The sequence below is a fragment of the Podarcis tiliguerta genome (genome assembly GCF_965153285.1).
Source record: "Podarcis tiliguerta genome assembly, chromosome: 2".
NCBI lineage: Eukaryota > Metazoa > Chordata > Lepidosauria > Squamata > Lacertidae > Podarcis > Podarcis tiliguerta.
In genome coordinates, this window is record NC_139535.1 from 22,402,464 (window position 1) to 22,429,981 (window position 27,518).

The 27,518-nt window shown below is 43.6% G+C and overlaps 1 protein-coding gene across 6 annotated transcripts in view; it reads right to left on the reverse strand.

Moving 5' to 3' along the window:
* The window catches only part of FHIT (fragile histidine triad diadenosine triphosphatase), a 1,035,351-nt gene that overhangs the window by 484,155 nt on the left and 523,678 nt on the right, over positions 1-27,518 (reverse strand). The gene's annotated exons all lie outside the window — the stretch shown is intronic.

The window sequence follows — 27,518 nt, forward strand, 5'->3', positions numbered from 1 at the left end:
ATTGGGAGTCTCCCAGAGTGGCTGGGGAAACTCAGCCAGATGGGCAGGGTATAAATAAATTATTATTATTATTATTATTATTATTATTATTATTATTATTATTATTATTACATAGGGCCACTTAATTCTTTACAGGAGGGATGGGGAGCCTGTGCTCCTCCAGATGTCACTGAACATGTGTATCTTCAGCCAGCATGACCAATGGGGGTGATGGGTGATGTAGTCCAAGAAGGTTGGCAGGCCACAGGTTCCTCATCCCTGGTGAAGAACTTCATTACAAGTATCATAACAACATAGGAAGAGCCCTGCTGAATCAGGCCAATGGTCCATCTCCAGCCCAGCGTCCTGTTTGCACAATGGCCAATCGGATGCCCTTGGGCAACATCAGCCAACCAATCAGGTGGATGTACTGCCAGTGAGTTGTCCCAAAATGCATTTGCTCCAATGGTATGACTGCATGTCTGCAAATTGGGAGCGGCTTGCAGAAGCAAAGAAGGTCCACACCCTTCCCTATTTTTTCTTTTTGTTTTACCGATCCTCTTTCATTATGTATGTTCAGTTACACAAGGAGTGTGCGGGTTGTTTTGTTTAAAAATATTTTGTACATTGTGCTTTTTAAAAAAAGTGGTAAACTGCTAATTCAAGGACTGTCAGAGGAAGAATACGGCAACTGCGCAGAACATACCCTGACAGACCTGACAGAAAACATGAAAAATGTGTGCTTTCTATCATAATGATTATTTTTCAGATAACACCAGCTGTGCGCCTATTAAACCAAGCGACTGCTTCCCCACACAACACCGAGTACCAGCATTCAATCATGAAAGAAATATAATTCTCCACGGGTTTTCCCCACATGCTTTAAATCAGCGGCAATCTGTGCGTTCCTATCCACCCTGGAAACGCCGAGGCAAAAACCCTGGATCTGTGTCCCAGCTTGGAAACCCACTTGTTATCTTTATTGACACAGAGTAGTAGCGGAGTGCGTGGAGAAGTGGTTAAAGGAATGTTTTACATCAGAGTTAACTCTGATAAACTGCTCCCTCTCGCTGTAAGACATTTCCTTCAACTGCTCTTAAGAGAGCCCTTAGAGTTCCTGCTGGGAGCTCCCCCAAGCCTCCTCGACTCTTTCAGCTGTCACGAGAACAAAACAAACAAACCCTGAAGCTCTTGCCGACAGACAGACAGATGGCTGTGTGATACCTCCAGCACTGGAAGCAAGGTGATTCTAAATATTAATTGCAGGCAAACACAAGCAAGCGCAGGTGCGGTTGCACTCAGGCCCTGCTTGTGGGTGGACAATGAGAACAGGGTGTTGGAGAAAGATGACCCAGTAGGATTCTTCTTAAGTTCTCAGAAATGGCACCAGCACTGCAAAACAGGCAGGAACAGTTAAGGAAAGCTGATCATAACTCCTCTGAGGTATTGCAAAGATATAGTAGATTTCCCCCAAGATTTTAGACTGCTGCTGCACTCAGGTCCTGTTTGCCGGCTTCCCATAGGCATCTGCTTGGCCACTCTGATAACAGATGGGCCACCACTTGGACGCAGCAGGCTCTTCTTATGCTTTTAGATTGGGCTTAAGAAAGAAAATTCCCCTTTTCAAACCTGAATGGGCTCATCATAGGCTTCTTTGTTAAAACTGAAGTGAGCCTGGTTACAATAGAGATATCTGATGCAATTTCTCGTGGCCGCAGCACTCTGAAAAGAGCCAGAGTTCTGCCTGGGATGCGATTGACTCTCAGCATTTGATAGGTGCAACATTAGGTCAACCACAAAAGAGCGTGCAAGCTTCCATTCTGAATCTTGTTTTGGAGCTGCCCATTGCTGACACAAGGCCCCCGGATCATTGGCCAAGATGGGATGTGGCCCTCGGGCTAAAAGGTTTCCCAAGTACTAGATCTAAACAGATCTACTACGAAACTAATCCAGGAGGGCCCCCAGAAGCAACTGTATTCATGCATGTATATACAGTTGTACCTCGGGTTAAGTACTTAATTGGTTCTGGAGGTCCATTCTTAACCTGAAACGGTTCTTAACCTGAAACACCACTTTAGCTAACGGTGACCTACTAATGCCGCCACACTGCCGGAGCACGATTTCTGTTCTCATCCTGAAGCAAAGTTCTTAACCCAAGGTACTATTTCTGGGTTAGCGGAGTCTGTAACCTGAAGCGTATGTAACCCGAGGTACCACTGTAACATGTCTCTAATTTTCATCCCCTCCCAATAACTTGAAAACTATAAGGCAAAGGAATATTTCTTCACACCAAAGACTTTGACATGTGAGATAAAGCAGTAGACCAATTTTAATCAAAATATGAGATGTAGTAATTATTTTATTTTATTAACAGTGATCTGTCATGGAACAACCCCACTGAAGAAAATAACAGTGATCTCATTGCTGGCTACAAAGGTGTCCCCATAACAGTTCAAGCTTCAGGGTCCCCAAAATTTAGGATCAGACCAGATGCGGATTGAGTTTCCAGCATGCACTCGCCCTGGTATATTCCCCACCTCATGACTGGCTGGATTAGGAAGAGTTGTCATCTGGTCTGGTCCTCTCTCTTTAAAAAACAAGTGAAAGTCAAGAAGGCCTTCACAATGTCACTAAAGACACTTGATTCTAATTTAACTTGCCATATTAAGACCATCTTCTTGGTCTCAGACCAGAACAACTACCAACCATCCTGGTCAAATCACACAACTTAGCGGAAGATTTAGCATCACATGTTCCACAATTCACTTAAAACTCCCCCCCCCCCGCCACTTAACTCAAGTTAAAAGAAAAGGCCTGACAGTGTGAAGAAAATCACAGTAGCTGAGATAACAGGGAAAGGATAGCTCTTCCTAAGCAGCTGTGAATCAAAACATGAATGACAAATGAACTGTGCCATGCTACAGAGCAAGAATGCATGCAGAGGGCTCCTTAGAACTAAGTTTTCATCTACTGTCTAATATCCCCAGGAAGGCCAAAGATCTCCATCTTTGTTATTCATTACAGTTCTTCTCTTTATTAAAAGTGCTACAATCTTTGGGATTTCTAAGAAATGTGCCTTTTCACAATTGTGCCTTTTGTTTCTTCTTGAAACAAAGAATCATACAGCACTCGTCAAACAGATGGGTTTTGAGCTCCTTTGGGATAGTTTTAAACACAAATATTTCAATTTACACACTGGCACAGGTGCTCTAGCTACCAATTCTTCCTTTTTTAAAATAAAAAAACGCACACACCTTTGCTGCTGCCTTTATTTACAGTGGTACCTCAGGTTACTTACGCTTCAGGTTACAGACTGCGCTAACCCAGAAATAGTGCTTCAGGTTAAGAACTTTGCTTCAGGTTGAGAACAGAAATCGTGCTCCAGCGGCGTGGCAGCAGCAGGAGGCCCCATTAGCTAAAGTGGTGCTTCAGGTTAAGAACAGTTTCAGGTTAAGTACAGAACTCCAGAACGAATTAAGTACTTAACCCGAAGTACCACTGTAATTACTTTGCACTTTGCCATAGGTCGCATGAGCTTGAAAGTACATCACTTAAAAGGCTACTTTTTTCTGTAGATCGTGGAGAAGTTGTCATTGAACACTTTGAATAAAATAAAAATAGCATAATAATAATAAATGATGGTGAGGGGCACAGCATTACATGGAATCTTGGGGCCTGATATTAGTATTGGCAATTGAGAAAAACTATTAACAAATCATTGTGTTTATGCACTAATGAGTAAGGTTTTGTTACACTTTATGTTCTCCATCACCACTATTGCATCATTGTTTGGTACATCCAGAGAAAGGTGTGAGACAGCAAAGCCAAATAGCTACCCAGGTTTTCTGCTGCATGTCCTGTTCTGTGGGATGCCCAATACCAAGGATAGTGATGGCCCAAGCAAGATCAGCAAGCCCAAGCAGGTAGGAAATTGAGGCAAGGCAGGATCAGAACCTTGGAGAGGGACTTAGGTGTGGGTTTCAGGACCACAGTTAGTGTTCCTGCAGCTGGTGTGAAACATGCAAGTTGAGCTCTGTGGGGTGTAAGGCAAGACAAAGTTCAGACAAGGCAGGACAGGGCAGAGTTCAGACTAGGGGCTAAGGGTTTGCTATAGGGAACACAGTGTTCTGAAGTTGCTCCAGCAAGGAGCTGAAACCGAGCCCTTAATTATTAACACCATCTTTGTTGCACCACTTAAAGGACCCAGCTTTCTTCAATGACCTCCTACACCGACAGAGCAAGGGAGCCTCTGGTCTGACTGAGTCTCCTGCAGTGGAGTCCTTCAAGGCAGAAGTTAGTAGTGCCACATCCTTGGGAGGGCAGAAGTCTGAGCCCCACAGGTTCACTTCAAGGCGCTTCTGGGGCTGTCTTCCCCTTCGGCTTCAAAGTCCTCTCCTTCCTCCATCATGAGGAACCCAACTCCAAAAGCAAGTTGATTCATCAGTGTCCCGAAGCAGCTGGCAGATCTCAATGTTTCATTTGGCCAGTTAATGCACCAACACCTTTTTCTGAAGTCACTGCCTTCTTCTGGGCCTCAGGAATACAAGCTATGAGGATTTCTCCTCGGGACTCATCTGAGGAGGGCTCTCCTCAGGACTCACCAGACTCAACCAGTATCTGGTGGTAGAAATATCTCCTCAGGGTTCAGGTTTGGATACCTGCAGCTCCACATGGGAAGGACCAGGGTGTCCATCCATCTCCTGTTTGAGGATGCTGCCCTTTGAGGACTCTGCCACTAAAGATTACTGGTTTGGGGCCTTGACACCACCAAGTCTGGGTCTCATGCATGGATGCAAGATGCATATATCCCCCACAATGAAATGCATGATTGTTATTGGGGCAACTTGTAAAATTCCCCCATTCAAGTGTGATTTGAAATTGTGGGGAGAGGAAACACAACTCAGCCATTCTTCCTCATTTGCCACTTCTGTCAAAGTGGCTTTCATGATTTATTATTTTTTAAGCAACAGCAGTAATGAACAAAGTGGTTCTTTTGCTGCATTTGTACAGCTGTCCATGTTTAACACGGTGAACTGCCCTGTCATAAGGCATTGATGGAATCAAAATCAAAACTGCTCTGTGTGCTTCTTGGCTGCAGTCCGAACAGATTGGTAGAGCAATAGATCATGTTTTACAGGGCTGATTCACCAACGCCTCTCCCTCTAAGCATCCTCTGCTCAAAAACATTTTGGCTACGTACCCTTCAAATTAGAGGCAGCACCTGAAATATATGTGTGTGATTTCAATTCCTCTCCCTATATCTTTCCAACAAAAGTCAAGCTGTTCTGGTGGTCTGCACAGGCCTTTCCCACCAATTCTAATACGGATAGCGCCGGCTCCAATAATTCCCCCACCCCCAATGGACCAGTAAAACAATAGATGTGATTTGCAACATTGAAGGGCCATGCAATTTCATGCTCTTCAAGTGTTCTGTGATAGCAAATGAATCCAGTCCCAGCAAAGATTTATATGAAGGGGGGGGGGAGAGAAACATCTTCCGTACTTCCAACTGTTTGAGGATAATTGGAAATGCGACATGCATGCTTTTAGCAAGCCACTTTTTATGACATACTGCATCACTCCATATTATTGCGCAACATAAAAGTGTGACATAATTTGACATGACAGCTCAGATTTACTGGACAACAGTCCCCATTCCACTTGCAAACTGGATAAGTACAAAAGAGGCCAACAAAAGCTGGCCAGCAGGAACACAGCAGACGGGAAAATGTCTGCTGTCTGCCAACTTTAAATTGCTGTTGAGTAATTTAGCGTATCTCTAGAATAATCCTTTAAAAGAGTAATTAATCATCATTTAGAGAGGGTCTTCAGTGAAGTGTGTTTACTGTCTTTGATTCATGCCTGGCAGGTTTTAATGAACCACCAACACCTCTGTATTGTTCTACCCTTTATTGTCATAATTTCATGTAAACTAGCAGAGTTACGGGTTCAGAACTCTAGCTTGTGGTGAGGATATGATAGAAGTCTTACATTCCTCATTACAATTCAATCACCATGGAAAAATCAGTTGCGTCCTCCTTGTGGAATGAACACCCCAAACACTTAAATGAATGGCCATTTGGGAAATATGTCATTCTGACATCTCTTAAAGCAGAGCGTCATGAGTGTCACCCCCTCTGGTCACTTCTCCCCACCCCCACCCCCTCAGTTCACACATACAGAGAAAGACAGGGGGTGATGGGGAGAGAGGAAGTGTGCACACCCAAAACTTCATTTTTTCCAGGCTTTGGTTGAAAGTCTGGGTGAGTAGAATTAATCTGAACCCTGAAAAATATATTGTTCTGAATGAAGACATAGGAAAGAGCAGGCATAGGCAAACTCCAGCCCTCCAGATGTTTGGGACTACAATTCCCATCATCCCTGACCGCTGGTCCTGTTAGCTAGGGATGATGGGAATTGTAGTCCCAAACATCTGGAGGGCTGGAGTTTGCCCATGCCTGGGAAAGAGCGTCATCTTCCAATATCGTCCTTCAGCTCCATGTCCTTTTCAGGGGAGACAGAGGCAGCCTACCCTCACCACCTCATCCCTAGTACTAAATTATTTCGGGGGCCCAAATATCATCCCCCACAATGATTCTTTGGAGGACTCTGATCCTTTTGGGATTCCTAGCTTGCTGGATTCAATGCCCTCTTGGATGGGCAGAATGACACCATCTCCAGTACGTTGTTCTCTGTCCTTTCCTATCAAGTTTCTTTTCAGAGATAACTGTGCCTCGCTGGTTAGCTCCAATCCACCAGGTTTCTGTTATTCCCACTATATTAATGCTGTCCTCTAATACCAATTGAATTATGGTGCTGGAGGAGACTCTTAAGAGTCCCATGGACTGCAAGAAAATCAAACCTCTCCATTCTGAAGGAAATCAGCCCTGAGTGCTCACTGGAAGGACAGATCGTGAAGCTGAGGCTTCAGTGCTTTGGCCACCTCATGAGAAGAGAAGACTCACTGGAAAAGACCCATACGTTGGGAAAGATGGAGGGCACAAGGAGAAGGGGACGACAGAGGACGAGATGGTTGGACAGTGTTCTCGAAGCTACAAACATGAGTCTGACCAAACTGCAGAAGGCAGTGGAAGACAGGAGTGCCATGGGGTCACGAAGAGTCGGACACGACTAAACGACTAAACAAGAGCAAGGGGCTTCCAGCATTAGTGTAGAAACACTTGTATACAGTTTCCCTCAAGTGCCTTTGGCACTTGCGTTTTAACCTGCGCTGCTCTGCCCTCGCTGAATTGCTATCTTGTGCCTCTGCAGTCTCCATGCCTAGTTCTACACCTTCCACATTCACATTTTCATAGATTTTGTCATCTCCATTCCAGTGAGGAGATTTGTTCCAAACCGGACCCTCCTCAGCACCCGCCGGCTTCTCCCCACAATGACTTTAAAAAGCAGTTGCATGCATCTCTCCTACACAATAGGATCAGGCCTTTTTCTTTACACCTCAAACCTATATGCCTGACATCCTCGGTTGCATCTATGAGCCTTTTCTGGAAAGGCAGAGAGTGCACAGAAACCACTTTACCCAGAGGTACAGAGGTAGTCAGGTACAGCTAATTGATATTTCTAGGAAACTGTGAAATCTTTATGATAGGCGAACAGCTTTTGCTCCCTACTGACAAGAGTCTATTCATTCTTCCCTTACTAAGTCAGAGTGACACTAAATGTAAAGCAAACACAGAATGAACATCTCTGTTAAAACAGAGAGAGGGAGAACAAAAAAGGCATTCCATCAAAGCAGATCATAAATCTCTTTGTGCATTTCATCATGGCAGGGCATTTAGAAAATGGGATAATTTTGTTGCATCTTCCTAAAGTGCATGGAAATGGCACACACACACACACAAAAAGGATTCATGCTCCTTGACAGCACTGCATTTTTCTTTCCTCAAATGACTTCTCTCCAGGCAACTGCAACCAGCATAACTTTGTGAGAGGAAGTAAAAAATAGGAAGGATGGTCTTTTTGTTTTGTTTTTTATTTTAAAAAGACCGTTAGTCCGCTTATTTATTTATTAAATTTATATGTCACTCTTCGTCTGAGGGCCACAGGGTGGTCCACAAAAATACATGACACAATAATGAGCAAAAAAGTTAACTCTCTCCACCCCACCCCGGTTTAAAAGGCCAAATATAATATAATATAATTGGCTAAAGGCCTGGGAGAAGAGGAATGTTTTTGCCTAGTAGCACCTAAAGATATGCAATGAAGGTGTCAGGCGAGTCATTGCAAACAGGGAGCCACTTCAGAAAAGGCCCTGTTCTTGTGTTGCCACCCTCTGGACTTCTTGTGGAGGAGCCCCACAAAGAAAAGCCCCAGATGATCTTTGCAGGGCCTAGGTCGGTTCCTATGGGGAGAGGTGGCCCTTGAAGTATTGCAGTCCTGAGCCATTTAAGGCTTTATAGGTCAAAACCAGCACTTTAAATTGGGCCCAGAAACTAATTAGTAACCAGTGCAGTCAGGCCAGGGTTGGCATTATATGATCAAATCATATTACCCTGGTGAACAAATGGGCCAGTGAATTCTGCACCAGCCAAAGTTTCTGAACCGTCTTCAGAGGCAGCCCCACATATAACGTGTTGTAGTAATCTAACTTAGGCTACCAGAGCATAGACAACAGAAGTTAGGCTATCCCTGTCTAGACAGGGGCAAAGCTGGACCACCAGTCAAAGCTGATGGAAGACACTCCATGTCACCATGGCCACTTCAAGTACCCTCAAGCTGTGTGCCCGATCCTTCAGACACAGCGAGGATAAACATCTAAACAACCACCAGCTAAACCTACCAGACAAGAGAACTACAGAATTGCTATTTTCTTGCTGAGATTGACAACAATTTCCTCTATAGCCTCTTCTTTGTTCTGCTTCATTAGCACCACTTTTTTATTTAGAAAAGAGAAATATACCCTCACTTCTTTCTAAATAGCTCAAGCATGAACATCATGGTGTTTCTGTAGGTACTGTTCAACACAGATGTCATATCTGTGCCTGATCATTAACTATAGCTGCAGATTATATATATATATATATATATCCCTCCACTTATTAGGCAAAGCTTAAAAAATATAGGGAAACAAACTGAGATGCTCTAAAGCACTCGAGGAAATGTCTTATTTGCAGATATGTTGTCAGATCCTCATTCATACAAATTTATAAAAACAATAATCTAGTCAATGAAATAAAATCTCCCACCATTCAAATGCTGCCTGAGTAAGGACATCACGGATATAATAGCCTCCTCATCACTGAAGTTCCTACCACTGGCCTCTGATTATCCTCACAGTCCAAAGTTACTGAAGCTTAGAAATATTGTAGCCAATTTAATTAACAAGAAGGATGGGGCTGGATGTTGTGCGATTAAACATGGCAAATCAGCTTCAAAGATATTTGGGTCACATTATCTTTATATTAGGGGTATAGCAATAATTAGGGTTGCATGCAAATTTTAAATGGAAAAATGTTAGGCTTCTTTTTAATAGGGGATTTCTGTCTATCTCACACCAGACTTTCAAATTAAGGAGCTTTTCAGTTCTGTGGTGTGTGTTTTGGTTTTTTTTGTGTCCTTTGAAAGTGAAGCATTATGGATGGGCAGGCTCCCGCTCTGAAACTGTAGGCGGGATCTCCCATACCTGAAACGACAAGTCGAAACTATAGGAAAGGAAGCCACCCAAGGTGACCAATAGAATCAAAGCAATTGTAAGTCATCATAAGAGGAAGGAATTAGAGACCACAGATTTGTAGCACACAGAAGGTGACTGTAAGTGGTAGACAGGAGAGAGAATAATTATGTTTTTTAGGGACCATTATTTTCATTGTATTTAAAGGTAAAGGTACCCCTGCCCGTACGGGCCAGTCTTGACAGACTCTAGGGTTGTGCGCCCATCTCACTCAGGAGGCTGGGGGCCAGCGCTGTCCGGAGACACTTCCGGGTCACGTGGCCAGCGTGACATTGCTGCTCTGGCGAGCCAGAACCGCACACGGAAACACTGTTTACCTTCCCGCTAGTAAGCGGTCCCTATTTATCTACTTGCACCCAGGGGTGCTTTCGAACTGCTAGGTTGGCAGGCGCTGGGACCGAACAACGGGAGCACACCCCACCGCGGGGATTCGAACCGCCGACCTTTCGATCGGCAAGCCCTAGGCACTGAGGCTTTTACCCACAGCACCACCCGCGTCCCTCATTGGGATTATCCAGAGAAACCGAGAAAGGGATACTAGATAATCCCAAGGAACAATATCAACTGTCCTAGGAATGGGTAAAGCCCTCCACCTGAAATCTGATTTTTCTCCCCACGTGGTAGTGCACTGGAGTGAATTTCTGTCATCATAAATTGGGTTCACGTGAGCAAAAAGCTTTCACCTTGTTGGGACTTTTTCTTAAGCATAACTCAAACATTGGTTCTAGAGCAGGGGTGCCTTTTAGGTGCTGGTGGACTACAAGTCCCACCATCCCTCTCCACTGGCAGTGCTGGCCGGGGCTGATGGGTGTTGGAGTCACAACATCTGGATGGCCCCAGGTTCCCCAGCCCTGTTTTAATGGAAGGAAAGTTTTTTGCCTGACATACTCTACCGCATTTGGAAGGAGTTGTGTCAAAATATTCTAGCTATTGATCTGAGCCGCAAGCCGCAAGGGGTAATGGGATGATGTGCTCTTGATGGTTGCCAACTTCATTAGATGAATGTGATGCCTGTAGGCCTCCGCATTAATTTATGGGTTGTGTATTTCACTTACAGCCAAGCACTAGTCAAACTGACATCGGAATCATTCACAAGTTCTTAAGATGATAATGCCAGATTTGGATGTATATTGTTATGTCTATTATAGCCGGATTAAAGGGCTTTTTAAGCGAACACAAATGATGGCACGCATTGCTCTCTGGAGCTCCCTGACAGTCTAAATACAAAGATTCCCAGTTTGCCTACAAAGGGAGCTATTTTGGTCATGAAACATTACCTCCTCAGCATGTGGTATGCCCATCAGCAGAAAAGTAGTATAAAAGAACTGACTAACTTTGTTTATTACATTTGTGTTGCTTACAAAACCATTTACTTAATGGATGAGTATCATTAACAGTCCAGCCACAAAATAAAGAATACAATGATGTGTTTCATAGGTTCATTAAAATAATATTTCAAAGGAATCATTAGAAACAGAAAGCTAAAGATCCAAGACACAGTAAGTTATCTGCGAATAAATGAGGCAGAACAAACATGCGCTCAACTAAGTTAAGGAAAATGTTTACAAATACATTGCAGCCATAAAGAAGGAGGAGGCATCAAGCTCATTTGTTGCTATCAAAAGTATCAGTCACGCAATTTGCTACCACAAGGGTCTCTTGTAACCACATTTTCTTGGGTCTGGGTTTAGACAATGCAGCTATGCTGTAATGAACTTGTGACAGGTTTAATCTTTCTTATGCTGATTGCTACTGACTGCAGTGACCGTCATGAGGAGCACATAGTTTTGATGGAAACCTCAGATAATTGGGTAGATAATTTCACTGTGGTTGTGTGGAATCTACCTTCGTATTTCAGCCTACATGGGATATTCTCAAGAGATGTGGTAAGATGTGCCTCTGAACCACAAATGATCTTGGCTACACTTGTAGACTACTAAGGTGACTATCTGGGGATGTTCAAGAACAAGAGCGCTCGTCATGTGTTACTTGTGTGTAGAGGTGCTCTTCCCCCACCTCCACAAGTTCTGCTGCTCAATGGCGCACTAGATGGGCCACTGGCCTGATTCAGCAGGACTTTCCTTATTTTATGATGATTAGACAAATGGAGGATAGGGATATCAGTGGTGACTAGTCGAGATGGCTATGATCTACCTCCAGTTCTACCAATTGCTGGGGACCACAAGCAGGAGACAACTATTGAATTTGTGTTCTGGTTATGGGTTTCCCACCCAGGCACGGTGTTAGCCATTGTGGAAACTGAATGCTGAACTTGCTAGGCTTTCAGTCTAACCCAGCACTGCTCTCCTTAAGTTCTTATTTGAAATACTTTCCTCTCTCTGAAAGAATGGCTTCTGAATACATTTTTGTGTTACAACACCATAAAAACATATACAGAATTGAACTCAGTACCGTTCCTTTATATATACAATTTTGTGCCCATCCATCAGTGGACCTGAGCAACAGGATTTCTCCTTCCTCTCCTCCCCGACAACAGCCCAAAATTCTTCTCTGGGGGATTGGGACAAATTTTGGAGCAGATTTGAGAGGGGCTGCAGAGAGGGGGGGAGGGGAATAAGTAGTGCTGCTGCATGAGTAGAAGTCTGCACTCACACAATATTGGATTTCACCCTACATGAAGAAAAACACGAACGATAAAATTGCAAAAGAAACTAATCAATTCAAAATAAGGAGAAACATATTGTGTTATGTCATGCGACAGCATAAACTCTTGGATTTTCTATCTCTGACAAATTGCACTACTTTTACAATAATCAATAAAACATAACCAATTTCCCATTAATTTGACCTGTTTTCATTTTCCTTCAGTCTTTGATATACTGCATTATGCAAAGAATGTCAAAGAATGGGCTAGAAAAGGAGCATTAGGGGATATATAAAAACAAAGAATGGGTGTGGAAGAAAACGATAACGTGGGAGAGTTTCTCGTTGAAGTCCCTAAAATACCAGAGGTCTACTCCATAGTAACTTAGAGCAGGTATTTCAGTGTGGTTTACCCTGTTTTGTGGAACAGCACCCCTGTCGAGAGATGAAAGAAGCCTACTATTTGTACTTTCTGGGAACAACTGAAGACTTTTCCCCTTTGAAAATCTTCTCTAGCTGGATGAGAAAAGTCTCTGCCTTAGGTGTACATTTTGTATTGTTTTTAAACCTTTTAGTTTCCGTACTGCTTTAAAAAAATCTATTTTAGAGCTTTCTTTCACAGAACATTTGTTAATCACCTCGAGATGTATGCAAAAGGTAAATCATCAGTTAATAAAATAAATAAATTACAGTGGTACCTCCGGTTAAGTACTTAATTCGTTCCGGAGGTCCGTTCTTAACCTGAAACTTTTCTTAATCTGAAGCACCACTTTAGCTAATGGGGCCTCCTGCTGCCGCCGCGCCGCCGGAGCACGATTTCTGTTCTCATCCTGAAGCAAAGTTCTTAACCTGAAGCACTATTTCTGGGTTAGTGGAGTCTGTAACCTGAAGCATATGTAACCTGAAGTGTATGTAACCCGAGGTACCACTGTATATACAAGGGGATCCCGCTTTTCTAATTAGCTGGCTCTTTCAAAGGGCAAGATGAGAGGGAGCAAATGACAGCTTAGAGGTTCTAGAGAGTCCAGCAGGCACACCATTTTGCCCAATTTCCCAAGCAGAGAAAGAGAAATTCTAAATCACTGATTCCTTTTCCAACCTTTGCACTAGGCAAACACATTGCATTCAGTGAAAGAACTCTGCTTCATGGGTTGATAGGCCCATACTTTAGATATTGTCCATGGTTACCAAGCAACAGCAACCTGCTCATACATCACATGTTTTCCAAACCCACTCCACTTAATAAACAGGGAAATGAATACTTAAGGACATTATCAATCTTGTGATACACAACACATGAGTCATTTTGTTGCCTACGAGAAATGAACACATCTTTCATAACAAAAGTATTGTGTTGTGACTTTCTCAAGGCCGAGCCAACTGCCCACAACTAATTTTTCTCCAGGCTCAGCCTTGCTCTTGAGGAAATGGGGGCATTTCTACTAACTGCATGCCGTTGTGGCCCATGGGGCTAATATTTAAGCCCTCTTCAGACATTTGGAATCAGAGTAAAGGAAATGTATGAAAGGTGACCACAGAGATTAGCACACTTGTTGATGTTTAGTCGTTTAGTCATGTCCGACTCTTCGTGACCCCATGAACCAGAGCACGCCAGGCAGTCCTGTCTTCCGCTGCCTCCCGCAGTTTGGCCAAACTCATGCTGGTAGCTTCGAGAACACTGTCCAACCATCTCGTCCTCTGTCGTCCCCTTCTCTTTGTGCCCTCCATCTTTCCCAACATCAGGGTCTTTTCCAGGGAGTCTTCTCTTCTCATGAGGTGGCCAAAGTATTGGAGCCTCAGCTTCATGATCTGTCCTTCTAGTGAGCACTCAGGGCTGGTTTCCTTAAGAAGGGAGAGGTTTGATCTTCTTGCAGTCCACGGGACTCTCAAGAGTCTCCTCTAACACCATAATTCAAAAGCATCATTTCTTCGGTGATTAGCACACTAGCTCCACCAGTTTGCCATTTCCATCACCCTGAGCTGGAGGGTGACCTTCTGAAACAGGAGTTGAATCTTGATCTAAAACATGCAGAAGCCTATGCAAATATCACTGTGCTCCAGAAGGTTGCCATGAGGGGTGACAAAGATGGCAAAGGGGTTGCCCTTGTCTCTGCTAATGTTGGGCAAGGGCTGTAGCTCAGTGGTAGAACATCTGTTCTGCGTGCAAAGGTTCAATTGCTGGCATCTCCAGCTGTAGCTAGGAATGTCCCCTGTCTAAAACCCTGGAGAGCTGCTGTCAGTCAATGCAGACAATACTAAGATAGATGGACCAATGACCTGACTTAATGTAAGGCGGCTTCCTGCTCTGTGATTACTCAGATTCAGAAGAACTAGCCCTAATACTAGGATTTCTGAATCCTGAATGCTCACATTCAAACTATTCCAGGAACTAATGTAAGGAAAAAGAAGGTACTTTTTACCATATGTGGTGGGAATGTAAGAAAGTAAAGGACTTCTGGGAAATGATTTATAATTAAATTTTAAAAATTTTGAAATATACATTTGGAAAAAATTCCAGAAGCCCTTTTACGTGGTATAGTAGGTACAGAGATATACAAGCATGATAAAAAAAAATGTTTTTGTATGTGACAACTGCAGCAAGAATACTATTAGCCCAGCGATGGAAGTAAGAAGAACTACCAACAAAAGAAGAGTGGCAGGTGAAACTGATGGACTATCCTGAGTTGGCGAAATTAACTGGGAAAATTCGGAACCAGCAAGACCAGACTTTCCTGAAAGACTGGAAGAAATTTATGAAAAATTTGAAAGACAATTGTAATCAATTGAGATAGCTTGTAGGGTTGCAAAAAGTTTTGTAAGAAGAAGAAGAGTTTGGATTTGATATCCCGCCTTTCACTCCCTTTAAGGAGTCTCAAAGCGGCTAACATTCTCCTTCCCCTTCCTCCCCCACAACAAACACTCTGTGAGGTGAGTGGGGCTGAGAGACTTCAGAGAAGTGTGACTAGCCCAAGGTCACCCAGCAGCTGCATGTGGAGGAGCAGGGAATCGAACCCGGTTCCCCAGATTACGAGTCCATCGCTCTTAACCACTGGACCACACTGGCTCTCTAAGGAGAGAGAACTATATGAATTATTGTGAAAAAGGACTAAGAATGAGTTTATTTAGGATTTGGATTTTATAGCAATAACTATTAAAATAAAATGCAAAATCAGAAAGAAAGTTAGAAAACCATTAGTTGAGGTTAATGGAAGTCCTAGGCTGTGATAGCCAAAGGTTTGTTATACTTATAAAATGGGATTTTATGTTTGGAAAATATATGTGTTTTTGTTGTTGTTTAGTCTTTTAGTTGTGTCTGACTCTTCGTGACCCCATGGACCAGAGCACGCCAGGCACTCCTGTCTTCCACTGCCACCCGCAGTTTGGTCAGATTCATGTTTGTAGCTTCGAGAACACTGTCTAACCATCTCGTCCTCTGTCGTCCCCTTTTCCTTGTGCCCTCCATCTTTCCCAACATGAGGGTCTTTTCCAGGGAGTCTTCTCTTCTCATGAGGTGGCCAAAGTATATAAAAACCAATAAAAATTGTCTTTGTGTGTACACACACACACACACACACACACACAATTCCAGGAACTATTGGGGATGTTATTGGTTTGTTTTTGTTCTTATTTTTATTATGTATTTTGTGTTTTTACATTCTATTTTAATGTTGTGAACCCTCCTGGATGAAGAGCAGTACATAAATTAATAATAGTAGTAATAATTTTATTATTTATACCCCACCTATCTGGCTGGGTTTCTCCAGCCACTTTGAGTGGTTTTCCTTTTGCTGAAAAAAAATGGCATACAAATCGTTTTCAGATTTCCCAGTCTGGAGGGAGAAGGAACTGGGAAGGCATCCACCTCACGTTGAAGCGCTTTTCACGAGAAGCCTTTCCAGTTAACCTTATAAAGAGCCAGCCTCCGTTTTCATTAATAATGCTCAACTACGGCGCTAAGGAGCTAATAATTTACTGGTTCAGTCAGACATTGAACCTTTGGAAAATCCAATCCCAAAATTCATTAATAATACCGAGGTACTAAATACTAAGCTGGAGTTCACGGTTTCCTTTGACCACAATTCAGTAAGGTTAAGCTAGTGTATCACTAGCTTGGGACAGGTAAGCGGGAAGAGGGAGGGATGTACGGCAAACAGAGGGAACACACAAATGCACAATCTGCACCCGTTTTCAACCATGCTGAATGCTTCTTAAGTTCCTTGCAGTTCAAACTCCAGCTCAAAACTCCAGGACTACAATTCCCATCAGCCCCAGTCAACATGGCTAATGGCCTGGGATGGTGGACGCTGGAGTCTAGAACGCCTGGAGGTTGCTCAGTTGGGTAAGTCTATTTCTGCAACTTGTAGTATGTTGCAGGTTGCTCTGCTAGTTTCACAGGGTGGGATGCTTATGCTGAGGGTCAAGGCCAAGTCTTTGGGCATCTGCTTTGCTTTTTAACATGAATAGCATCTATTATTATTATTATTATTATTATTATTATTATTATGCCACCCATAATGACTGGGTTGCTTCCAGCAAATTGAAACATCAAACACAATAAAAAAACCAAACATAAAAAACTTCCCTGGACAAGGCTGCCTTCAGATGTCTTCTAAAAGTCAGATAGTTGTTAATCTCTTTGACACCTGACGGGAGGGCATTTCATACGGAGGGTCCCACTGCCAACGCCCTCTGCCTGGTTCCTTGCAACTTCACTTCTCACAGTGAGGGAACCGTCAGAGGGCCCTCAGAGCTGGATCTCAGTGTCTGGTCTGAACGATGGACGTGAAGATGCTCCTTCAGGTATACAGGGCAGAATATAATCTTTTCACATTGTATTCCATGCCAGAGTCCAATGTGATTTAGAGAGTGGCAAAAGCACCACCAACAACATACCACAGCAAAAACATACCAAAGAGCAAAAACAAATAGAAGATAATATTGAAGAAAACAAATAAGCAAAATCAGCCTATTCCAACAAAAACCCACAAAAAAAACACAGCTTCACAACTGACAAAATTCAAATCTCAATTTTTTCAGTTCGCAGTATTAACATTCCAACTGTAAACCCAAAGTTACCGCATCACTGACAGGGGAAAGTCATTACAGTCCTCAGCAGAGCGACAGTTTTCATGTTACAAAAGGCTCTCCCTGTCAATGGCCACCGTAAGGGCTCGCTGTCATCGATTCTCTCAACAGGCATTGCCTTTATGAACTTCTAAAGTTTTGTGCCAATCTCTATGGTTACTAATTGATGTGGTTATGTAAAAGGAAGGGGAAAACAAAGAGTGGGAGAAGGAGTATATTTTTGCTGCAACAGTATTCAAAATATTGCCTATTTTGATGTGACAGTTATGAAGAGCATCATCACAAATGACATCCTCTTCGAAGAACAGAAAGCTGTACGTGCATATATATATATATATATATATATATATATAATATTGCTACCAGGTATCAGTAATACAGTTGTTTAATACAGTAAACAAATTGAGTCCATTACTAGCAGCTTTTTTTAAAAAAAGGTTTGTGTGTGTGCATCTCTGACTCTTAATCCATTTCAATAAACTACAAAATTCCTCACATTTGTGAGATCTGTACAGTGCTTGGATTGACTTTAGGATGGCTTTGGGCAAAAGATGAGAAGAAGAGTTTGGATTTGATATCCCACTTTATAACTACTCGAAGGAGTCTCAAAGCAGCTAACATTCTCCTTTCCCTTCCTCCCCCACAACAAACACCCTGTGAGGTGAGTGAGCCTGAGAGACTTCAAAAGTGTGACTAGCCCAAGGTCACCCAGCAGCTGCATGTGGAGGAGCGGAGACGTGAACCCGGTTCCCCAGATTACGAATCTACCGCTCTTAACCACTACACCACACTGGCTGTAAAAAATGTAAAGGTAAAGGACCCCATGGCAGTTAAGTCCAGTCAAAAGTGACTATGGGGTTGCGGCGCTCATCTCGCTTTCAGGCCAAGGGAGCCGGCATTTGTCCACAGACAGCTTTCTGAGTCATGTGGCCATTGGCTTCTAGCGCAATGGAACACCGTGATGGAAACCAGAGCACATGGAAATGCCATTTACCTTCCTGCCACAGCAGTACCTATTTATCTACTTTCACTGATATGCTTCCAAACTGTTAGGTTGGCAGGAGCTGGGACAGAGCAACGGGAGCTCACCCCGTTGAGTGGATTCGAACTGTCAACCTTCTGATCGGCAAGCCCAAGAGGATGAGTGGTTTAGACCACAGAACTCAGTGCTTGAAGAGGTGTTTGCTTTTCTGGCAGCAGCCCCACATCTCCATCCCCGTAACACAGAGATCCTGGGCAGAATTCAACCAAGTTGCTGTGTACACAGTACAAAGCCCAATCGGGCAGGGATCATGCCCGAGTATCATGCACTTCTCCAGGAGGAGGGGATAGACCTGCCTGTGTGTATCTCATTAGTTGGAGTTAGATAGGCATTCATGCACAAGACAGACAGATATATAAGCTTTATTGCGGTTGCAGACTCATAAAAGTAGGGAGACACAGGATAATTAATTAACATAATAAGAAAACAGATAAGATTCACAGCGGAGCCAAAAGGGAGTTCTTATTTGACCATCTGCTTCCCGATTCATATTGGTGATAGAAGAATTTAGCTACATTTTTAGTCATGGCAGAAGAGCGCATGAGCACTACAACAGCAGAGCACCCAGCCTTTACAATGAGGGTGGACAAGTTTTTTTTGCAACCAAGGGCTACATGTGATGGTGGGCAGGTGATTGGGGGCACAGGGCCAGCATCTCCCCCCCCCATCCTTCCACCCTCACACATATGAATGCCCATCTTCTACCGCTCCCACAACCTTCCCTCTTTCTGCCACATGCCCTTTAACCCTCCTCCGGCCCCAGATGTACAGGAAGTGCAAGCTTTGACATGCACTCCACAGCAATCCCAACACAGCCAAAATGGCTGTCCCAGCACTGTTATTGGCAGCACTGGGATAGTGACCTTGGCTCCATTGGAAGCACTGGGACAGGGTCAAAGCCCACACTCCCTAGGGGCCTGAATACAGCTAGAATCACTGTCTGCACAGTGTCTTCACAGTAAGCAATCTTGTTGTTGTTGTTTAGTCATTTAGTCGTGTCCGACTCTTCGTGACCCCATGGACCAGAGCACGCCAGGCACTTCTGTTTTCCGCTGCCTACCACCAAGCTAATGACCGACTGTCTGGACAGTTTGGGGAAATGGGCAGGGCTTCTCAGGGCTTGGTAGATAGAACCGTGAGCACCCGAAGGCCACCGATGGGTTCTACGACCTTTTAAAAACTCCTCTAAAAAGAAGGTTACAAAAAACTGCATGACAGTGTTTGTGTTGTGGGGAGGGGGCGCAGAGTGTGTCATCACTCCCACCATTTAGAGGAAGAGATGTTTGTTGTGATACTTGCAGAGCCACATCATACCAGGCAATAATATTTGGGGAAAGAAATGCCTTTTCTGAGATAGGAAAGCAGGAGATCCAGAGTTTGGGGAACACAATCTCAGCACAACAGAAGGCCAGCAAGACACCCGGACAGAATGCAACAAACTGGTTGCGTGTGTATCATGTTACAAACTGATTAACTGGAAAAACCCTAGATCAGCTGCAGTTCTTGTACCTTTGTTGTCACTGAGCCATGGATTAGACTGCCCAATGCTTTGTCAATTGCCCATTAAGTCTTGATTGAGTTGTAATAGCTGAGGCTGCTTTTGGGTAAATAGGAGAGGTTTATGTTTTAAGAACCAGATTTTGAGCTGCTGTCCAAAGTGGGCAGAATTATGAGGTAGTTGGTGGGAGAGGAGGGAAAGAAAAGCGGATTGATGAGGTAAGTTTATGTCACTCCAGAATTTAAAACCAAACAGACTGGAATTTTTTGCTTCACAATGACATTAAGTAGCAACTCAAAGCTTCTTCACACTCCTCCACCTTGCACGTGCACCTTAAGAATTTTGTTAAGTGAACACCTAAAGTGTGAATGTGACAAACAGGTGTTTGAAAACATACATATCAAAGAAATATACTTGTCAGAAAGTTGGGATTGGCTTCAAACTACCTGCTGAGTGGCAAACCTGAATTTGCTGCTGCGGTAATGAAGTGTGAAACAGCTCCCAGTTCTGTGCTCTTAAAAACATCTTTTGCTGGCCCCAAATGGAAGAGGCAGTGCTGAAATGAAATGTGGGCCGCATAAAGGGAGAGGGACTAATACTTTTTTTTCAAAATTGTAGGCAGGACCTGCACCCTATTCAATTGGGCATTCCATGTCTCAGCCTTTTAATAATAATTGTTATTTATTATTTATACCCCGCCCATCTGGCTGGATTTCCCCAACCACTCTAAGCGGCCCTCAACAGAATATTTAAAAACACGATAAAACATCAGACATTAAAAACTTCCCTAAACAGGGCTGCCTTCAGATGTCTTCTAAAAGCCAGATAGTTGTTTATTTCCTTGACATCTGATGGGAAGGCGTTCCACAGGGCGGGCGCCACTACCGAGAAGGCCCTCTGCCTTTTATCGCTCTTGTCCCCCCAACTTAGGGCTCATGCAGACTTCCTTTCATGCCATATTTCTGGCAATCTACAGAAACCTCAAATTGTTATTTGTTCCATTTCAGTGGTAAAGAGTGGTTTTTCCTGGGGAAGAAGAAGAGGAGGAGGAGGAGGAGTTTGGATTTGGTATCCCGCTTTATCACTACCCGAAGGAGTCTCAAAGCGACTAACATTCTCCCTTCCTCCCCCACAACAGACACTCTATGAGGTGAGTGGGGCTGAGAGACTTCAGAGAAGTATGACTAGCCCAAGGTCACCCAGCAGCTGCATGAGGAGGAGCGGGGAAGCGAACCTGGTTCACCAGATTATGAGTCTACCGCTCTTAACCACTACACCACACTGGAAAGCGTGGTGGAGGGCCGAAAAAGAAAGTGCATGGATACGGCACTTTTAAAGCACAGACCTGTGCCTAGAAAGTGTGGGGCAAAAGGTACATGTGGATGTGCCCATCAACAGTTTTCATTTGCTTTGTTTCTAAAATCGGGGGTGGGGTTATTAAATGGTCCTTCAGTTGTCATTCAGCTTGAACTCCCACCAACCAGCATAGCCAGCAGTCAGAAATGATGGGAGCTGTAATTCAACAACCATAGGTTAGCCATCCCTGACCTAAAAGATCTATCCGTAGAAGCCCTACTGAATCAGCCCATCTCATGCAGCATTCTGTTTCCTCTAGTGGCCCAAGAGCAGGTGCTTCTGGGAAACCCACAAGCTGGGCATGAGGAAAAACAGCCCCTGGCATTCAGAAATATGGCGTCCTACCTACACACCTTGCAGGGCAATCACAGTTTTGCATTTTAATGCTTAATGTTGAAAGCTTGGCATTAGGGGAGCCTAGGCCAGTCCAGAGAAATATGTGATACTCTTGGGGCTTTTTTCCCCCAGCCAGAACTCAGTTCTGGCTCCTCTCAGGTGGGCACCATTGCCATTTTAAGAGAACAAGGAGGATGTTCATGGTGAGTTCTGGCACCTGTTTTTCTAGAAAATAGCAGTACGTACTCTAATACCTACGGGACCACCTCTCCCGGAATGCCCCATGGAGGAACTTAAGGTCCATAAATAGCAACACCCTAGAGGTCCCGGGCCCTAAGGAAGTTAGATTAGCCTCAACCAGAGCCAAGGCCTTTTCAACACTGGCTCCAGCCTGGTGGAACGCTCTGCCTCATGAGACCAGGGCCCTGCAGGATCTGGTTTCCACAGGGCCTGTAAGACAGAGTTGTTCCACCTGGCCTTTGGCTTGGAATCAATTTGATTCCCTCCCCCTTTCTTTTTTCCTCTCTCCTCCTGTGATGAGGCTGTATCTTAATGTTTTAATGTTGTATTTTAATCTTGTTTCTAAGTTGTATTTCAATCAACTTGTTTTTATTATTGGTTGTTAGCCGCCCTGAGCCTGGTCTTGGCTGGGGAGGGCAGGGTATAAATACAATTTATTATTATTATTATTATTAAGAAAGTAGGTCTGACTAAGGAGGTCTCTATCCAACTGTGGAGGTTACTATCCAAATCTGAGTATCATTTTTAAATGCTCGTGGTGAAGAGCTTAGCGGCATGATGGCACGGCTTGGTATGACAGACTACAGCATTATGGAAGGCAGTAATGTTAGCAACTTCCCTGGCTGATGGGTATTAGGCAAGTTGCGAATGAAATTTCTTCCATCTGAAAGGAAGGAGTCATGTTGTGTGTGTGATCCATTGTGCAGTACCATCCTATATCTATCTATCTATCTATCTAGTAGTCAGCTAAGTTTTACTCAGAGGAGACCTACTGAAAATAATGGGCCTAACTTGGTCACGCTAATTAAATTCAATAGGTCTAATCAGAGTGAATCTTCGTTGTATACCACCCATATATTCCCCAATGCAATGCCGATACTGCTAGCTTAAAAAGCAAACAACACAGCAGGGGTTGTTTTAAAAGGGGGTTAAAGCATAAGAGTTTTGCAAAGCACACTTTATAGTTAGGGATAGAGAAACTATGGCAGAACCAGCAAGCGCTTGAAGAATTGGAATTCATCATTCCCATCAAAACCTCTCCTTTCCTCTGAGAAGGGCAGCTTTGAGGATGGGCTCCTTTGAATTAAGTGATCGTTAATGTCGCCTCCCATCTCACCCTGGCTAGTTCTATTCACAGGGAAGTCAGAGCTGACAGCCAATTCCCTTCAAGTCCTCCTCACACTTCTGGGAAGGGGAAATCAAAACCCTTAAAGGTTACATACGAACAAGATTGAAAATGGGTTTTTGTAGCCGATACCACATACAATAAAATAAAGCTTTCCAGCTGACCAAGAAAATCGCAGAGAGATTCTTTCAACCATTTATTTGTTTAACAAAAAATATATACCACTTGATCGTGTGTGTGTGTGTGTGTGTGTTTTTAAAAAAATCCCCTCTATTGTTTACCACAATAGAAAATATCAAAAACTGATATTAAAAACAGGTGTAACAAATGTTCCAAAAATAGGTTAAAAAAAGAAGAAGTTTAAAACATGACAACATCTATGTGACTGGATAGGCTTGCCTAAACAAAACTGTTTTAAGCAGGTTCTGAAAACAGTACAGGTAACTCATATCTTGAGCAGGGGTTATGCTCTAGGGATGGTGAATATATGCTAAAATCCATATACCAGAGCCATCCCCTTGGAACTGCTGCTGAGCGAGCGATCTCACCTTCCGTGTTCTGAGAGGCTCTCGCGAGATTTCTCAGGGATGTCTGAGATCTTGCAAGGGCCTCCCTGACCCCACTAAGCAAGGCAGAGAGCTCTTTTCGTGGTATTATGCTATTTTTGCTGCTTCATGTGCTCCAGGGCTCAACCACTGGGTTCCAAAACCAGGCAGTGGTGAGCCCTTGATGGAGCCCACTTTATATTGCTGAGATACAGCACCAGAAGTAGAAAGCCTCTTACAAACAAAAAACTTCTAAGTCTTCTCTCACCCCTGCTAGAACAAGTTCTAGAAAAATGCTGTGCCAGGTCACCTTTGAAAAAGAAGAAGAAGAAGACAGGTAAGCTTTCTTGAACACCTCAAGAACCAACTGATGAAGCCCACACAAATGTAGAAGCAGAAGTATATACCCTGAAAACCTATGAAACTGAATGAGAGCGTTATTTCCTAAAGCAACACTAAATAAAGTGCCTGGGTATAATTTCTGGATCAATTCCATCCTGTGTTATCTGTTGCATTGTTCAGATTTGAGGGGGGGGGGGATTGCTCCCTGTAATCATATAGCAATACATGGCGGGATGATTGCAGCCACAGAATGCATACGCTTCATTCTCTGACCGGATTGTTTACTAAGGCCTAACTAGAAATCTGAAAGTTTGAAACAAGTTTTCAGAAAGAAAGAAAGAAAGAAAGAGGGGGGGAAAGCTTCCTTACTATAACATGAATTGAGGGTCTTGAAGATGAACATGAAAGATTTTACCAGCAAAACCACCAGCAATTTTCCTAACAACACTCTAATAACAGAAGTCCTTGCGCAGCACTTTCGTAAATGATCAAAGTGCCTCACAGAGCTTATTTCAGTAAACCTGACATCTGCTCTGTAAGGTAGGAGGGGTAGATCAGCACTGTTACCCCTAGATTGTAGGTGGGTGACAGAGGCAAAGAAATGCCTGCTGAGTTGGTAGCTGACCTGAATCAGGGATGTCTTCATTCATACTCAGAGCCACTTGTCTTCATCAACTCTGAGCCTTTAGAGATTTCACATCTCCTCCTATTCCCCTCAGCATATCAAGACCTGTTCCCGATGATAAACAAGGTATATATACTGAGCGCATGGAGGTGTCGGTGGAATCGTGGTTTTTGACAACCTTGAGTGGGACAGCAGTGGTGGCCACTCTTGAACATGGATAGTGTAGCCATGGTGACCAATATACCAATGCTAACCTCAAGTCTTGACTACTGGAATGCACTCCAGGTAGAGCTGCCGTTACGCTTTTTCTAGAAGCTTCAGCTAGTGCGAAAGGTTAAGGCTAAGTCTTGTCATGCAGGTGTAGCTTTTTCTAAGTCATGGGGACACCCCCCTACCCCCAGAGATAATAATTATTAACAACAACAACAACCTGAGAAGGTGGTTCATCCTACTTCATCTAATGAATCTTGGAGGGGGGGGGGCTATTAGGCTGTCTTGTTTTGATTTTTATTATGTAATTTGTGGTTTTATATTGTGGTTTTACATTGTGAACTTCCCTGAGACTGGTGGGTATAGGGCAGTATACAGTGGTACCTCGGGTTACATATGCTTCAGGTTACAGACGCTTCAGGTTACAGACTCTGCTAACCCAGAAATAGTACCTCAGGTTAAGAACTTTCCTTCAGGATAAGAATAGAAATTGTGCTCTGGCAGCATGGTGGCAGCGGGAGGCCCCATTAGCTAAAGTGGTGCTTCAGGTTAAGAACAGTTTCAGGTTAAGAACGGACCTCCGGAACGAATTAAGTACGTAACCAGATGTACCGCTATACAAATTTAAATCATCATAATCAGCAACTCAATTCGGCATTCTGTCTCCCAGAGTCAAAGGTGCAGGAAATCCTGCACACTCAGTTCTTACGAGATAGTCTTTAACTATCTGTCTCTCTATAGGCTGTGCTTCTTCCCACCAATAAACATTTCCAGCAAGGAATCCATCCGGCTCAAAATATACCTCTCTGCAGAAATGCCCACGTTTCCACCAGTCCAGATGCAAATTAAAACAGTGGTTCAGAAATTCAAAGCATAGATTATTTCCCACATTCACTTAGAGCATTCTGTTAATTAGCCTGAATATTCATTTGCCCACCAGTTGGTCGAAACAGATATTAGATCTCTGGTGGAGACCTCACATCCTTGATGAAAATGCGTTAACGGGGGAAGGGGGGAAATACGCTTCTTTGTTCAGAACTGCTTAAAGTGTGTTCTGTTCAAAAGTAAAACACAGTGGATTTCACACACACAGATCATGGACTTGTAGGAAATCTTGGTGCCAGAAGAAAGTAAACTGTCCTGTTTCATTAGCAAATTCTGCAGACTTTGATTCCCTGCCGGGACTTGAATGAGCTGTGCATTCAGACATGGAACAAACCTCGCCTCCTTTTCAGTGCTGTGGAAATACAGTGGTACCTCGGGTTACATACGCTTCAGGTTACAGACTCCACTAACCCTGAAATAGTGCTTCAGGTTAAGAACTTTGCTTCAGGATAAGAACAGAAATTGTGCTCTGGCGGCACGGCGGCAGCAGGAGACCCCATTAGCTAAAGTGGTGCTTCAGGTTTAGAACAGTTTCAGGTTAAGAACGGACCTCCGGAACGAATTAAGTACTTAACCTGAGGTACCACTGTACTTCCATGCTCACTCAGTCAACAGCTGCTTGGTTCACTTTGCATATGGAAGAGGCAGCTGATTCAGACTGGCCCACCAATTTGATAGATCCCTGTTTGACAGCTTCATGCACACAGAATCTGGACTGGTGAAGAGCACATGTATTCGCAGCTTGCTGGACAGGGCAACAGGTTCTGTGCCAGCATTCCTAGAGAAGGCGCGGAACCGAATTTGCTTTGGATGCAACTGTTTGAAAGCCCCTTGGTCTTTTTAAGCCAGCAGAAACCTGGCCCGAGAATTTGTGCTCCAATCTAAACTGAAGGGAGAGCCATTAGCCAGGCTGATGTCATTGGCATTTCTTTCTTGATGCTAGATATAGGAAGCTTGGCTGGGATTCAAGATGACTTCAGTTTGCAACGACAGAACTTGCCAGCTACCATTTAGGCCAGTGCTTAATCCACATGCATTTTGTCTGCCGCAGCAGACGGTCCTTGGGGATTTTGATCGGAATTTCTTATCATTTTATTTTTTTTTTGAAAAAAGATTTTTAAATGCTTGAGTTATCTCACCGGTATCTCGATAGAGAAGCTGAACTCCATATATTGCCTTACCCCTGTACATGAGGGCCAAGCGAGATACGAGACAGCAGCGGCTGAAGGTTAAATCTTTCGCACACGTTCTTTTAAAAACCAATCAACCTAAATTCTATTAATTGATCAATTACAACCGCCTGGTTCTTTACCTTTTCTAATTTTGCAGCTCTCATATGTCTGGGCATGCCAGCTGCTGCTCTGGAAATTAACACGATCATCTGTTCCAACCAAGAAGAAAGCAAGCACTGAGTTAGATTTAACAGAGATGAAAGGCTTAGATAAAAGTCACCAGCTCTTGGAGGCGAGATTTATGTGATGTCAATGATGAGGCTTCCTCAAATAAAGCCGGCTGTAAACATATTTGTTTCGAAACATGCTCAATGTTCTCGCGCTTTATCTAGGCTGCATAGACTGGCAGAGACGCAAAGCACTCTATTCTGGGCCATGGTAGCAGGCTGAGACAAGAGTTATATTCCCCAGCCAGTAGATTGGCAGCAGCTGAATATGTCACAGTCATACAGAAATAACAAATGTTGTTTATGAGAGCCGGCACAACAAATCTCACTTGCTGGCTAAAGCCAAGAAGCAGTCAAAAACCTATTCTTTAATAAACTCTCTATTAGAATGGATACTGTGTGAAAACCATAAACTTGTAGTGTATTAAAAGCTAACTGCTTTTCCAACACTGTACATTCCCCCAGAGTTTAAGAAGGTTCTTTGCAGGTGATATATTCACCTTGCTTCTCTTGCTATTTCGCTTGCCCCTTCTTGCATTTTTATTTCTCTTACAT